This window comes from Mytilus trossulus, chromosome 7 (assembly GCF_036588685.1).
Source record: "Mytilus trossulus isolate FHL-02 chromosome 7, PNRI_Mtr1.1.1.hap1, whole genome shotgun sequence".
In the NCBI taxonomy this organism is placed as follows: domain Eukaryota; kingdom Metazoa; phylum Mollusca; class Bivalvia; order Mytilida; family Mytilidae; genus Mytilus; species Mytilus trossulus.
In genome coordinates, this window is record NC_086379.1 from 80,788,648 (window position 1) to 80,800,979 (window position 12,332).

The following is a 12,332-nucleotide window of genomic DNA, read 5'->3' on the forward strand; positions in this document are numbered from 1 at the left end:
GTAGTTTTCAATTTAGACTCGTTTATTTTTTTTTCGTTTGGGCTTGTATCATATTTTCCTATCGGTTTATATAAATCCGTTCATCTTATATTGACTCTTAAAATTCAAGAGTCTCTAAAAATGAGTGTACTTTTTATATGGCCTTCCAAATACCGTTTCGATCCCTAACATCACTGAAGAGACATTTATTGTCGAAATCCGGATCAGGTGTACTAAAAAAATATTGACACCATATGTTTGTGGCATAACATCGTGGCCACAAGTTAATTTGTTTTTCTGTTTAGTATTAAATTTATATTAAGATCCATTTTGTTACATCTTGTGATCAATTCTATTTGGCAATCGCCAATGGCAGTCCGCAGGGTTAAAGAACATCTGTTGTTCGACGTGTTAGTCCAATGCGTTTTGTTTAAATATACTTTTTCACATTTTTGGTGTTTTGGAAAATGTTGTTTGTGCTTTTTCTAGACCCTTCTACAACGAAATGTTTTTTACATGCACACGTATAAAAATTGCGGGTTTTATCCAACGCAATCATAGGTTTGAACGTAGTTTTCAATTTAGACTCGTGAATATAATAGTATATATAAAAACTATGAATATCAAGTCAAAATATGACAGTTGCAATCAACTGGTTCTTTAGTTTTTGACTTTTCGCAGTTTTGGGTCCTCAATGCTCTTCAAGTTTGTACTTGTTTGGCTTTTAAACTATTTTGATCTGAACGTTACTGATGAGTCGTATGTAGTAAAACGCGCGTCTTGCGTATTAAATTATAGTTCTGGTACCTTTGATAACTATTTACACCACTGGGTCGGTGCCACTGTTGGTGTACGATTCGTCCCCGAGGGTATCACCAGCTCAGTAGTCAGCACTTTTGTGTTGACATGAATATCAATTATATGTTCCTTTTAATCAATTTCCTGTTACAAAACTTTTAATATTTTCGAAAACAAAAGAATTTCTTATCCCAGGCATAGATAACCTTAGCCGTATTTGGCACAACTTTTTTATAATTTTGGATCATCAATGCTCTTCATCTTTGTAATTGTTTGCCTTTCTTACTATTTTGATCTGAGCGTCACTTGTGAGTTTTTTGTAGAAACTCACGTATGGCGTATTAAATTATAAGCCTGGAACCTTTGATAATAATCATTATGTCCAAATGTCCTATTGTAATGTTTATTTGTGTATTTCTCTGTCATGGTTGTTCTGGCATTTATTTGTACTGTAGTCCTGTCATGTAATGTTGTCAGTTTAGTGTTTTTTTTAACATTGCCATAAAAGCATGAGGTTTGGCTGACCGCAAAACCAGGTTCAACCCACCATTTTATCTTTAAATGTTCTGTACCAAGTCAGGAAAATGGCAGTTGATATCTTATAGTTCGTTTTTATGTGTGTTCCATTGTCGTTTTAGTTGGGGTTTTTTGTTGCACTTCAGTGTTTCTGTTTGTTTCGTTGTTTTCCTCTTATAGCTTATATTTGATGTGTTTACCTCAGTTTTAGTTTATAACCCGGATTTGTTGTCTCTCAATCGATTTATGACTTTCGTACAGCGGTATACTAATGTTGCCTTTGTTTAGGTCCGTCAAAAATGTTTGTATGATTACATTTTGGAAGAAAATACAATTTCAATAAAGAAAAAAAGGGGGAACATCAGTTGTTGTTACTGAGTTCAAAGTAACTCAACGTCAGGCTTGGCAAATTTCAAATAGACTAATTAATTCAGCTCTTCTTTTAATGCAAATGTCCTCTGTCATATATGCATAACTATAGACGCGTTGAAATTCCTGCTGAGGTTAGTCTCTTTATTGACCAAATATCACTTGTATTTATTGAATATGACTTTTAAAGAAGATCCCAGGTTACATACATGAACCTTAAACCATCTTAATCACCCTCGCAAAGACTATGCAAACAAAAAACAGAAAGAATCAATCGTTTATGCTACAGACGACGGGGATATATTGAAATCGCTGTATGACTTTTAAAAACAATAGCTGAGCAAAATCAACAAAATCAGCAGGTGATGTTTGTTCTGTATGTACCATTGGTTTTTCGAAGAAGTGCATAGCTAAATGATAAATTGCATAAAGCTACCAAAGATATCAGACTTATACCGTATATTGGCTAATGTTTGCGTCGGATTTTTCCGATGCTTCGGGGGCTTATATGGCTTTTAAATTTTCGCTGTGTTAATTTTTCCTATTTCAGAGACTGATGCAATGCATTTTAATGAACAAGGAAATATTTGTGGAAAGTAAATTTCGCAGTAAAATAGTTTCTGCGAAAATTGCTAATATTTCCCGAAAAACGGTCATTTAGTACACCAGACGTGACGTTCCTATCGTCATTATAAATCTCATAATGGCTCATTAGAAAGTGGGAAAATACCATTAAAACTGCCTTTATAGCGCATTTCATTTTGCAGTACAAACATTGTTAATTTTTGTTAAAAAGTTTTCAGATCCGTTCTGAGCATTTTAAAGTTGAAGATAATAATATTAAAATTCAACAAAGATACTTGACTTATAATTTAGTTTACAAGATGCACGGGTTTTTTTTTTCTTCTAAATCTCCACTGATTAACTACTCGACATTTACGTTTACAGTTGTTGTTGTTGGTGGGCTTTTTTTTATGAAGAATTTAATATGTTGGTTTGTGATTGAAGCTAAAAAATATCCTCATTGACCAATGGGAATGCTTTTTTTTGTTTGTGCTTCATGTTTTATTTTTCCGAATAATAAACATAAGCGACATATTCATAAAAGGACCATCGCATATTTTACTTAACGAAGACTACTCTAATTTTCCTACTAAGATATCATTATTCCAGCAAAACGAGTATTTTGCGTATATATTTCCCAGTTGAACGTCACTGGTGAGTCGTTAATAGTACAAATGTTTAAACCTCATATCTATGATGTGTTAATTTACAACCATTGGGTCGATGTCATTGCTGGTGGAGGTTGACCTCCTCGTGTTACCACAAGCTTAACAGTCAGCATTTCGGTGTTGCCATGCAATGTCATTGATATGGTCAGTATTATTAATAAACTGTTGGAAAAACCTTCAATCTTTTCGAAATGCTAAGGATTTTGTACCCTATGAATAGATTATGTGAATTCTATGATGTGTTTAAGTTATCTCCTCTAAAGTTTTACGGGCGTCAATAAGGATTTCTTTCTATATCTCAGATGACCACATTGGTGCACCCTGTTTCGTGATTGAATAGTTTTCGTTCTGAATGTAGAGTTGTGTAAACTGCCGTTTGCTTGGTCGGCATTTGACCATGGCGATGTCTAGGCAGACATAAATAGTTTTTGACTTCTCCCTTCGTATTAATTACTCATTTTTATATATGTATATGCATGTACCAGACAATGAACTTCTTGAGTGGTTTTACGTGTTTCAAGTCGTGATGATATAAAGCATATGATAAAGACATATACGGAATAAGGAGATAATGACTGCCAATGAGACAAATATCAATCCGAGTCCAACTAAAGCGGATCAAAGCATCTGATTAATAATTGTGTAAGTCATATTTACGTGTCGTCTACATCATGGGTTTAATTGTAATTTTGAAAACCAACGAAAGTACAAATATGTGAGCACCTGCTAAACTTTAAACATTTGTACCCCCTTTCAGAAATTCCAAGACGTTTAAAAAGTAAAAGAAATACTCCTTAACTAAACTTTATTTTTAAAATTCCGTCATAAAAATATACATCTGAATGAGCATCAATTTAATGATAAAAGAACGATTTTTTTTTTTACTCAGACACTGGCTTCACCAAATAGTGACAACAAATTATAAATTACATTTGTCAACCACGCTTGTATGTGTATATCTTCATTTGAAACCATATAACCAGAAAACCAAAACCGTTGAAAGCCAGGGATATATAAATGTTAGGACCTTTAGAATCAAATCGATTTGACATGATTCAAAACGTTTGATGATTCTTTTGTTGATAACAATTTTGATTATTTTTAAGAAAAATATTTTCAACAATAGACATAACTATCGGAACCAATTGTGCTCCTCTTTTTATCAAAGTGTTCCTTTTTTGTATAAGAGCATGCAGTCTTCTTTCTCAGGAAAAAAAACCTAGTATTATCATGTAACTCATAGAACCGTGACATAGATTATATAGATGATGTTCTTTCATAATATAACTCGAAAATTGGTGAAAATTGTGTTCTCATTCATATAGTACTGGACGATAAGTGTCAGTTGAAAGCATTATTCAAAACTTAAGATTTGATTGTGAATACCAAATTCAGAACTTTTCGTTTTGAATTTTCCTCGAATCAAAAAAGTTTAAAAAGGCAAAAAAAGTAATGTCGGTACTGAAGTTCTGATTACTGAGCGGATGGTACACTCTAGGACTAACAGTCAACAATCAGTGGGGTCGTTTTATTACTATCAAATGAAAATAAAACTTTATAAATTTCTTGATCCGAAGCGTTGTTCTACATTTATCCTCCACAGAAAACACTAAGTAACCTTAATCGTATAAGCTATTAACCCAAAGTTTCCTAGTGATTAAATTCAAGTTTTCAAAGTTTAACAGGCACCTTCGTGAGTTGGTTGACCCCAGATTTAAAGCAGGATCTGATTACCCTTCCCGAGAATTTCTTTTTTTTTATATAAACATTTGGAATTTTAAATAATACAGAATCAATTCATTTAGTAAAGGAACAGGATATTAAACATTGTGTAGATAGAATTACAACTTGCAGTGATAAAAAAAAATGCTCCTGTATTTGCGTTCGAGTGCCATTTATAATAATTCCATTATAAGTGCTTATTAATTTTGTAATTAATGCATGGCATAGTAGCAGAGTTTACTATATCGCCATGTAATAAAACTTCAATATAACTAAACAAAGTAAATTCTATTCAATACTGTTGGTTATAATAGTATATAATTCAATGGAATTTTATTTCAATAATATACTTTACATGTCCAAATCTAATCTTTCAATACCCTTTAGGTTTTTTTCTGAAAAGAGAAGATAATTGTTTAATGAATATGGGGCAACAATAGTTTACCAATGCTCAAAAATATCATTTAATATACACTCAACAAAAAATGAGGTAATTGCAAATGGAGTTAAACCGAATATTTCATCAGGATAGTAGAGACCTGCTAACGGCTAACACCCGATATGCGAATCTATACTCAGTAAAATATGTCACAAATGGGGATTTGGACAAATCATAGCTATAGCTGTGTGAATGTCATAAGTCTAGAAGTATAGACCTCTTTAATCGAGACATAGACATACGGCCTAGCCAAGATCAGATGTGCATTTCATAATGGTTCTATGTTATAGGCTTGTAAAGACAAGAAGATAACCTTTGAATAAGTAACAAATCTTTGAACTGATAAAGAGAATGTAGGGTTACACAATGAATATCAAATATCATGTATAGGTGTTACCGTTTTGAAATAAAACACTAAAATACACGCTGAAAATGGGCAAAATTTCACGTTATATTGTTTCATTTAAAATTTCGCTGTTTTTATCAATTGATAGTTTTTAAGTGAACTTAATTTGAACTACATTATTGGTTCACTGTTATAGACAATTTATTCATCTTTCTTTTACTGGTTGTTGCAACAAAAATCTCCAGTGGTTACAAAGTTATGATAAAAAGTTGGACACTATGTGCTTGTTATGAAATTTTGTACTTTTGTTTTTAGCTTACTCAGTGTAGTGATAAAAGAGAAAAATAAATCAAATTTATGCTATTATGTATTAAGTTTTCTCTTCTAGTATATACATTATCAAAAACTACCTCATATATCAATATTGCAGTACCCTAGCTGGAGATATATGCCATCAAAGTTGGATACACAAATAAAGTGAAAAAATGTCTTGTCCGTAGACATGCATTCCCTAGTAAACTGGAAGTATAATAACATTAATGTTGCATTGCTAAGTTCCTGTTCTTTTGTAGATATGAAAACACTACTAACATTTTTTTCTACCATCTATTAATAGAGGAAAAATTTCAAAAATATGTCAGAATGTCTTGTCCGTAGACACATGTCTTGTCCGTAGACATGTCTTTTAATCAATATTGCTTGGCTTTATGAGTCTAAATTAGTCCTATGTGTTGTTTAAACATAGAAATATCTTATTTTTGATAAATAAATGGTAATTTAAGTGTACTCAATTTTTGTAAAATTACTTCACAGGAGTGGATTTTAAAAGTGGCAGATTATTAGTCATAAAAAGCATACCTTATCTTACTTCAATATTGTTGATTCCAATTGCTGCATACCTTAAAAGATTAACTAAATCAAATGAAGAAAAAGTAATTCTCTCTCTCTAACTTTATCTTTTGCGTTTCAGTATTAACAGCAGACGGGGAATTGTCTACGGACAAGACACTTGTACATAACAAGTATTAAATTCAATTATTTGAACTTAAATCTTATTTATAGGTGATGAAAGTTATCTATTCAAATTAAAACTCAGTATTTTCAACATAAATATAGTCACAATTAGTTCTAACAGATTTTTTTTTCAACTGAAATTGTCTTGTCCGTAGACATTACCACAATATATTTGTATCCAATTTCCTTGAGTTCGGCCTAATTTGAAAGGTAACATGCATGATATTTTTTCAAGAGAACACATTTAACTTTATCAAAATTGAGTTTTAGTAATAGTTTGATTGTTTTAAACATTCAGATATATGGATTCAAGTAAAAAGAATGTGTCTTCATTTTGGCTTAATCAATAAATTATTGAGATATATAAAGAATTATGGGTACAATTTTATATTTTCCAAAATTTAAAAACACAGATTAAAATTTAATTGGTAACTTTTAATCTTAACTTTAACAATCATCTTTGAAAGCATTTAATTGAATATCAATAAAATGTCTTGTCCGTAGACATTATCAAAATGTGTTTGTTTTCATTTTTCTGAAAGTTAAGCATCATTTGATAGATAAACCTGATAAAATGTGTGGTTTTTTTTTAAAGAGAACACTTTCAGCTATATCAAAATTAGGTTTTAATAACACATTTCATTAATTATGAATACAATGTCTTGTCCGTAGACAAAACATATGAATTGTATTGCTAAGTTTGATTGCTTATTGTAAGAATATGAATCAAGTTATTTTAATGTTCTGTACACCAAAAGAAAGGTTTTTTTTGGAAGTTTTGTTATTTATAGATAAGTTTAGATACAGTTTTATCAGATAAGATTAATAAACAAAGAAAGCTACTGTTGTTTGAAATAACTGTGAGTTAAACATGTTCTTGTCAATTTTTTTTCAATTAAAATGTTTGATACTCAATAATTCTAAACATATTTTGTTGTCTTTGTCATTGACCAAAAATCTGACACTGGTGACCATGTCTTAAAGGCAACCATTAAAGAAAATTATACAGTTTTTAAAAACCATTTATTTGATAAAAATATTAAATATTTCTTCCAAAACTGCATGAAAATATATAAATGCTCCCAGTGTTAGCCTAACGATGGCAATTTTTCATAATTTAAACCATTTTTGAACCAAAAAATCAAAAGAGTTTTTCCCTGAGGTGATACTCATTTTTGACTTCATGTGAAACACGAAATACACATCTGATCTTGGCTAGGCCGATATCACATCGGTAAATATAATCGTTATGATGGCTGTTAACTTCGAACTTCTTCAGAAGGTTGTCCCTGAGTTTGCGTATAGACTACAAGCGCTTGAGACAGAATTTCTATGTTGTATTTAGATTACTTTTTCATTGTTTGCACGGATTATCAGATTCTTATTTTCAAACAACGAAAAGCCTACTATGATTTTTTTCTTGTTTTTTGTGAATCAAGTTTATGTAATGTTATGTTTACTATCCATAAAAAAAACGCTCTTTTACTATGAATAATTAAAAAAGGTGGACATTGCACGCAGTCATATGCAGCGATAACCAATAACGAGATTCTAAGTTTGTTAAGATATATTTATTATGAATTTAGCTACCTATTTCCCAACTGGATCTTCACATATACAGACATGATGCACGCAAACTGCGACCTGTCCGCTTCTACAACCACAATCGTAACTGGTGTTACAAAATCCTCTTCTCTGCTTCACACTGCGAAAAGAATCAAAAGTAAGGGTTAACGACATACTCATTATGAAAAGGCTTTGTTGTTGGTTTTGATAGGTGTAAAGCCAAACCGTGCTGAAAAGATAAGCTTCAATTACTAGTAAGTATATGCTTAGTAAGGGAATAACATGATAATATATTTAAATTTAAGTTTATTTCTGGGATGCATGTACATATAATACCTCTTACAAGCAAATCAGTCGTGTGGTTGGCTAGTGTGGTAATTTGGCCTGCAAATTTAGTTGCAATAAATTGTTTCCTTTGAACGGGACTTTTTTACAATGCAAATTAATATTGTGAAGATTTACCGCAAACTTTTAATAGTCTTATAAATATTGATGCAAAATGTCTGTCATATGTTTACAACGAACTTACTACGACAGAAAAATATTGGGTACAGCATGATTTTGTAGCTAGCTAAACTTCGTTCTAGTATCGCAGTTGTTTATAGCTCCGTTACATTTGGGTAAGAAACACTAATAAACATAATGAGTTCATGTGACAATAATGAGGATCCAGCAGTCAAAACTGTATATATATATATACAACTCGTCTAAACATCAACCCAACAATGTTAGATCTGTAAATTTGCTTTCGCAAATTTTTGGTTCTTCCCTCGCCGGGATTCGAACCCATGCTACTGTGATATCGTGACACCAAATCGCCTGCACTGCAGCCGTCCCGCTAGACCACACGACCACCTGGGCTATATATATATATGTTCCGGACCATATGAGTATTTGGACCATACGCGTATGGTCATGACCATATGCGTATACTCATATGGTCCGACCATACGCGTATGGTCCGACCGTACGCGTATGGTCGGACCATATGAGTATATACTCGTTTGGTTATAAACGGGCCGGACCATATGAGTATTTGGACCATATAGGTTTTTTTTCAAAAATATGCGTGAGAAAACTGTACAAAATAACAATGATTGCTACATGCAATTGTATTATTTACAATTCAAATAACATTTAATATTGGTGGCAAAGCTAGTTTTCTCGCATTATTATGCGTAGGCTGACACTAACGTCAACATGGTAAAGCTTTTCTTGGTCCCGGGTCATTCCGATGTGTCTACGGTGAAAACCATCTAGATCTCCAATATCGCTCCAATATCGTAAAATGACTGAAGTACGTCATATCACTAGACAACAGCTTTAAATAATAAACTAGTGTTCTTGCCGGTGACGTCATTCATTTTTTTAAAAACAAAACACGTATAAGTATAAAAAATTATGAATATTGCACTGCTGATGCTAGTTATATTAGTTTCAAAAGTAAGCAATTTATTAGACTCTCCATCCTGTTGACTTTTACGTCAGGTTATAGTAAAACAGCTCATTAAAATATTTTTGGAAGTTATCTTCCAAGGTCGACATTTTCCCTTTCACTCGCAATAACATATCGGTAATGAAAAAAAATGTGTTTACTATAATTTTGACTAGTGATGAAATTTACTGTGTGAAACTGCTTATTTTATTTTGTTATTCTTGTTATTACTAATTTTTAATGAAAAAATTACCTTTGGTAGTGTCTTTTTAATGACGTAACAACTAAAAGGGTTATATAAAGAGGTAAGCATTTATGTACATGTTAATTACCCCGACCATACGCGTATGGTCCGACCATACGCGTATGGTCGGACCATATAAGTATATACCCATATGGTCATGACCATACGCGTATGGTCCAAATACTCATATGGTCCGGAACATATATATATACAACATAGACGTATACAACACTTCCGACTAAAAAGAATCAATTAAACATACAAATAAATCTAAGAAAAACTCCAACAAAAAGTTTTGAAATGATAGAAAATTTGACAAAGACGCCTACCAAAGATTATTTGTAGAAAGTAAAATACCAAAGATACCGAACTCAGACGCATTTTCGGAAAGACCGTAATCAAATGGCAAAAATCAAAAGTTTAAAAACATCAAACGAATGGATTGTAATTGTCATATTCCTGACTTGTTACGGGCATTTTCCCATGAAGAAATGTTGAAGTAAATCTGTTTTATAGCTAGCTTAATCTCTCACTTGTATGACAGCCGCATGAAGTTCCACTATATTTACAACGATGTGTGAAAAAAAACACAAGACATAATAACAAATAATGTCAAAAATAGGGTGAAATTCTGGTATAATCACTATAAAACCAAACAGATATGTAACATAGAACCACAAAAAAGCATATAGACAAAAGCCGTTTCTATCATAATTAGTTTTAAACCCTCTTACATATTGGCTAAGTAATGATAAAAATTGTACATTAACCATACTGTTTCTTATTAAAGTTGTCACCTTGCTTCTGCGTCTGTGTCTAGTATCTTGTCTTGTATCTTATCTAAATAAAATAATGAAATTATGATGCATTGAAGAATTTTGAATACTTCTTGCAATGTTTTCAATGAAACTGAGTGAAGAATCACTTCACACACTAAACGGTCGCAGTTCTGCAGTAGTTAATTGGCAGATTCGTAACGATATCTTAATTTTTTTTTATTAAATGACAATTCAACGCTACCAAAGATCAACATTAATGCCATGAACAATGTCAGGAATATGACATTTGTTTTTCATTCGTTTGATGAGTTTGAGCTTTTGATTTTGCCATTTGATAAAGAACTTCCCGTTTTGAATACACCTTAAAGTTTGGTATTTTTGCTATTTTACTTTTTAATTATTAGTGTATGTACATTTTTTTGTAAATTCACTGTTTATCAAACGTTGAGGAATTGAAACATTATGGGTTTCTACCTTTAGTTGCAGATTGCATAGTCCGTTTTTTGCACAACTTTTCGGAATTTTCGGTTGTATTTGATTTAACTTTCCAACTCTTTTGATTAGAGCATCAACGATTATGTCGACGAAACGAGCGTTTGGCATACCAGTTTTATCTGATATCTGGTATCGTTGGTGAGATTTTACAACCACTTAGTCGATGACATTGCTGGTGGACGTTTCGTCCCGAGGGTATCACCAGCTCAGAAGTCAACTCCTTTGTGCTGATGTGCTGATTGCAGAAGTCTGTTTACCATCACATGTTATTGTTTATTAGCTAACCAATCGAAAACAGGTAGTCGGCAATTTTTGGTGTTCTGTAAAGGTCCTTTTCGGGTTTAAATGCTCTCATTTTTTGGGGGGGCTTTCAAACATGGTCGTGAGTATACCTGATGAAGGTATTTCCAGATCTACTCGTTCTGTGCACGATTTTTGTATCATTCTTCGCGCGTAGAATTTTAGTTGGTAGTGTGCTGTGACCTCGATAGCGGGGCTACCGCCTGCGATGGGAAAAAAAAATTTTTTTTTTTTCATCGGGCTTACCCGCGGCTGAGAAGGGACGTGGTCGACCTCGATAGCGGGTTACATTAAGCTTCAATATTTGAGTCTCGCACCTGTGCATCTGATCGTGATACGTTGTCTTTTTTTTAATCTACTACACTTCATTTGGGAGTGTAATGGAGACATGGCCGTATGAAAACTTATCAAACAAACTTACTTGGACAGCCGCAGAGTTTCTGACATCCATCTCTGTAGGATTTTATGATGCACCGACTCTTGTCAGAACAATCTTCAGACAAATCAACACAAGCAACTGTTAAGCCTATTACAATAAAAAAAAAAAAAGTAAAAAAAGTAAAATAACAACTATTCATATTTTTGATTTCTACATGTATATGACGAAAAGGTAAATAGCACTTATCAAAATTACTTACTAATACAACAAATTAGAACAAGAGTCGACTGCATTATTCTTTGGTGTTGTCCTTATTTGAGTCGTTCACTTATCAAAGTTTTCATGTCATTTTCGTTATTTCTTATCTTCGAACTTCGGTACAGATATAATTTATAACAAACTTTTCCAAAATTCCCTTCACTAAACTATGAAAATAATTAGAAGCTATAAAGTTTCAACATCCTCAGGCAAATTTGACTTTAGAGAATTAAAAAAAAAAAATTGATCAAGATTGTCATAAAACTCCTAACAAAAGCTTTAAGAAAAAGCATAGCAGTGTCCTAAATTGTGTTATATAAAAAAAGAATGTGATAAGATGGTTAATAAGAAAACTATTTGCCACAGTCCAAAGAAAGTAAACTAGCATGTTTAACCCCGCCACAGTATGTATGTTTGTGCCTGTCCCAAGTCAGGAGCCTGCAATTCGGTGGTTGTCGTTT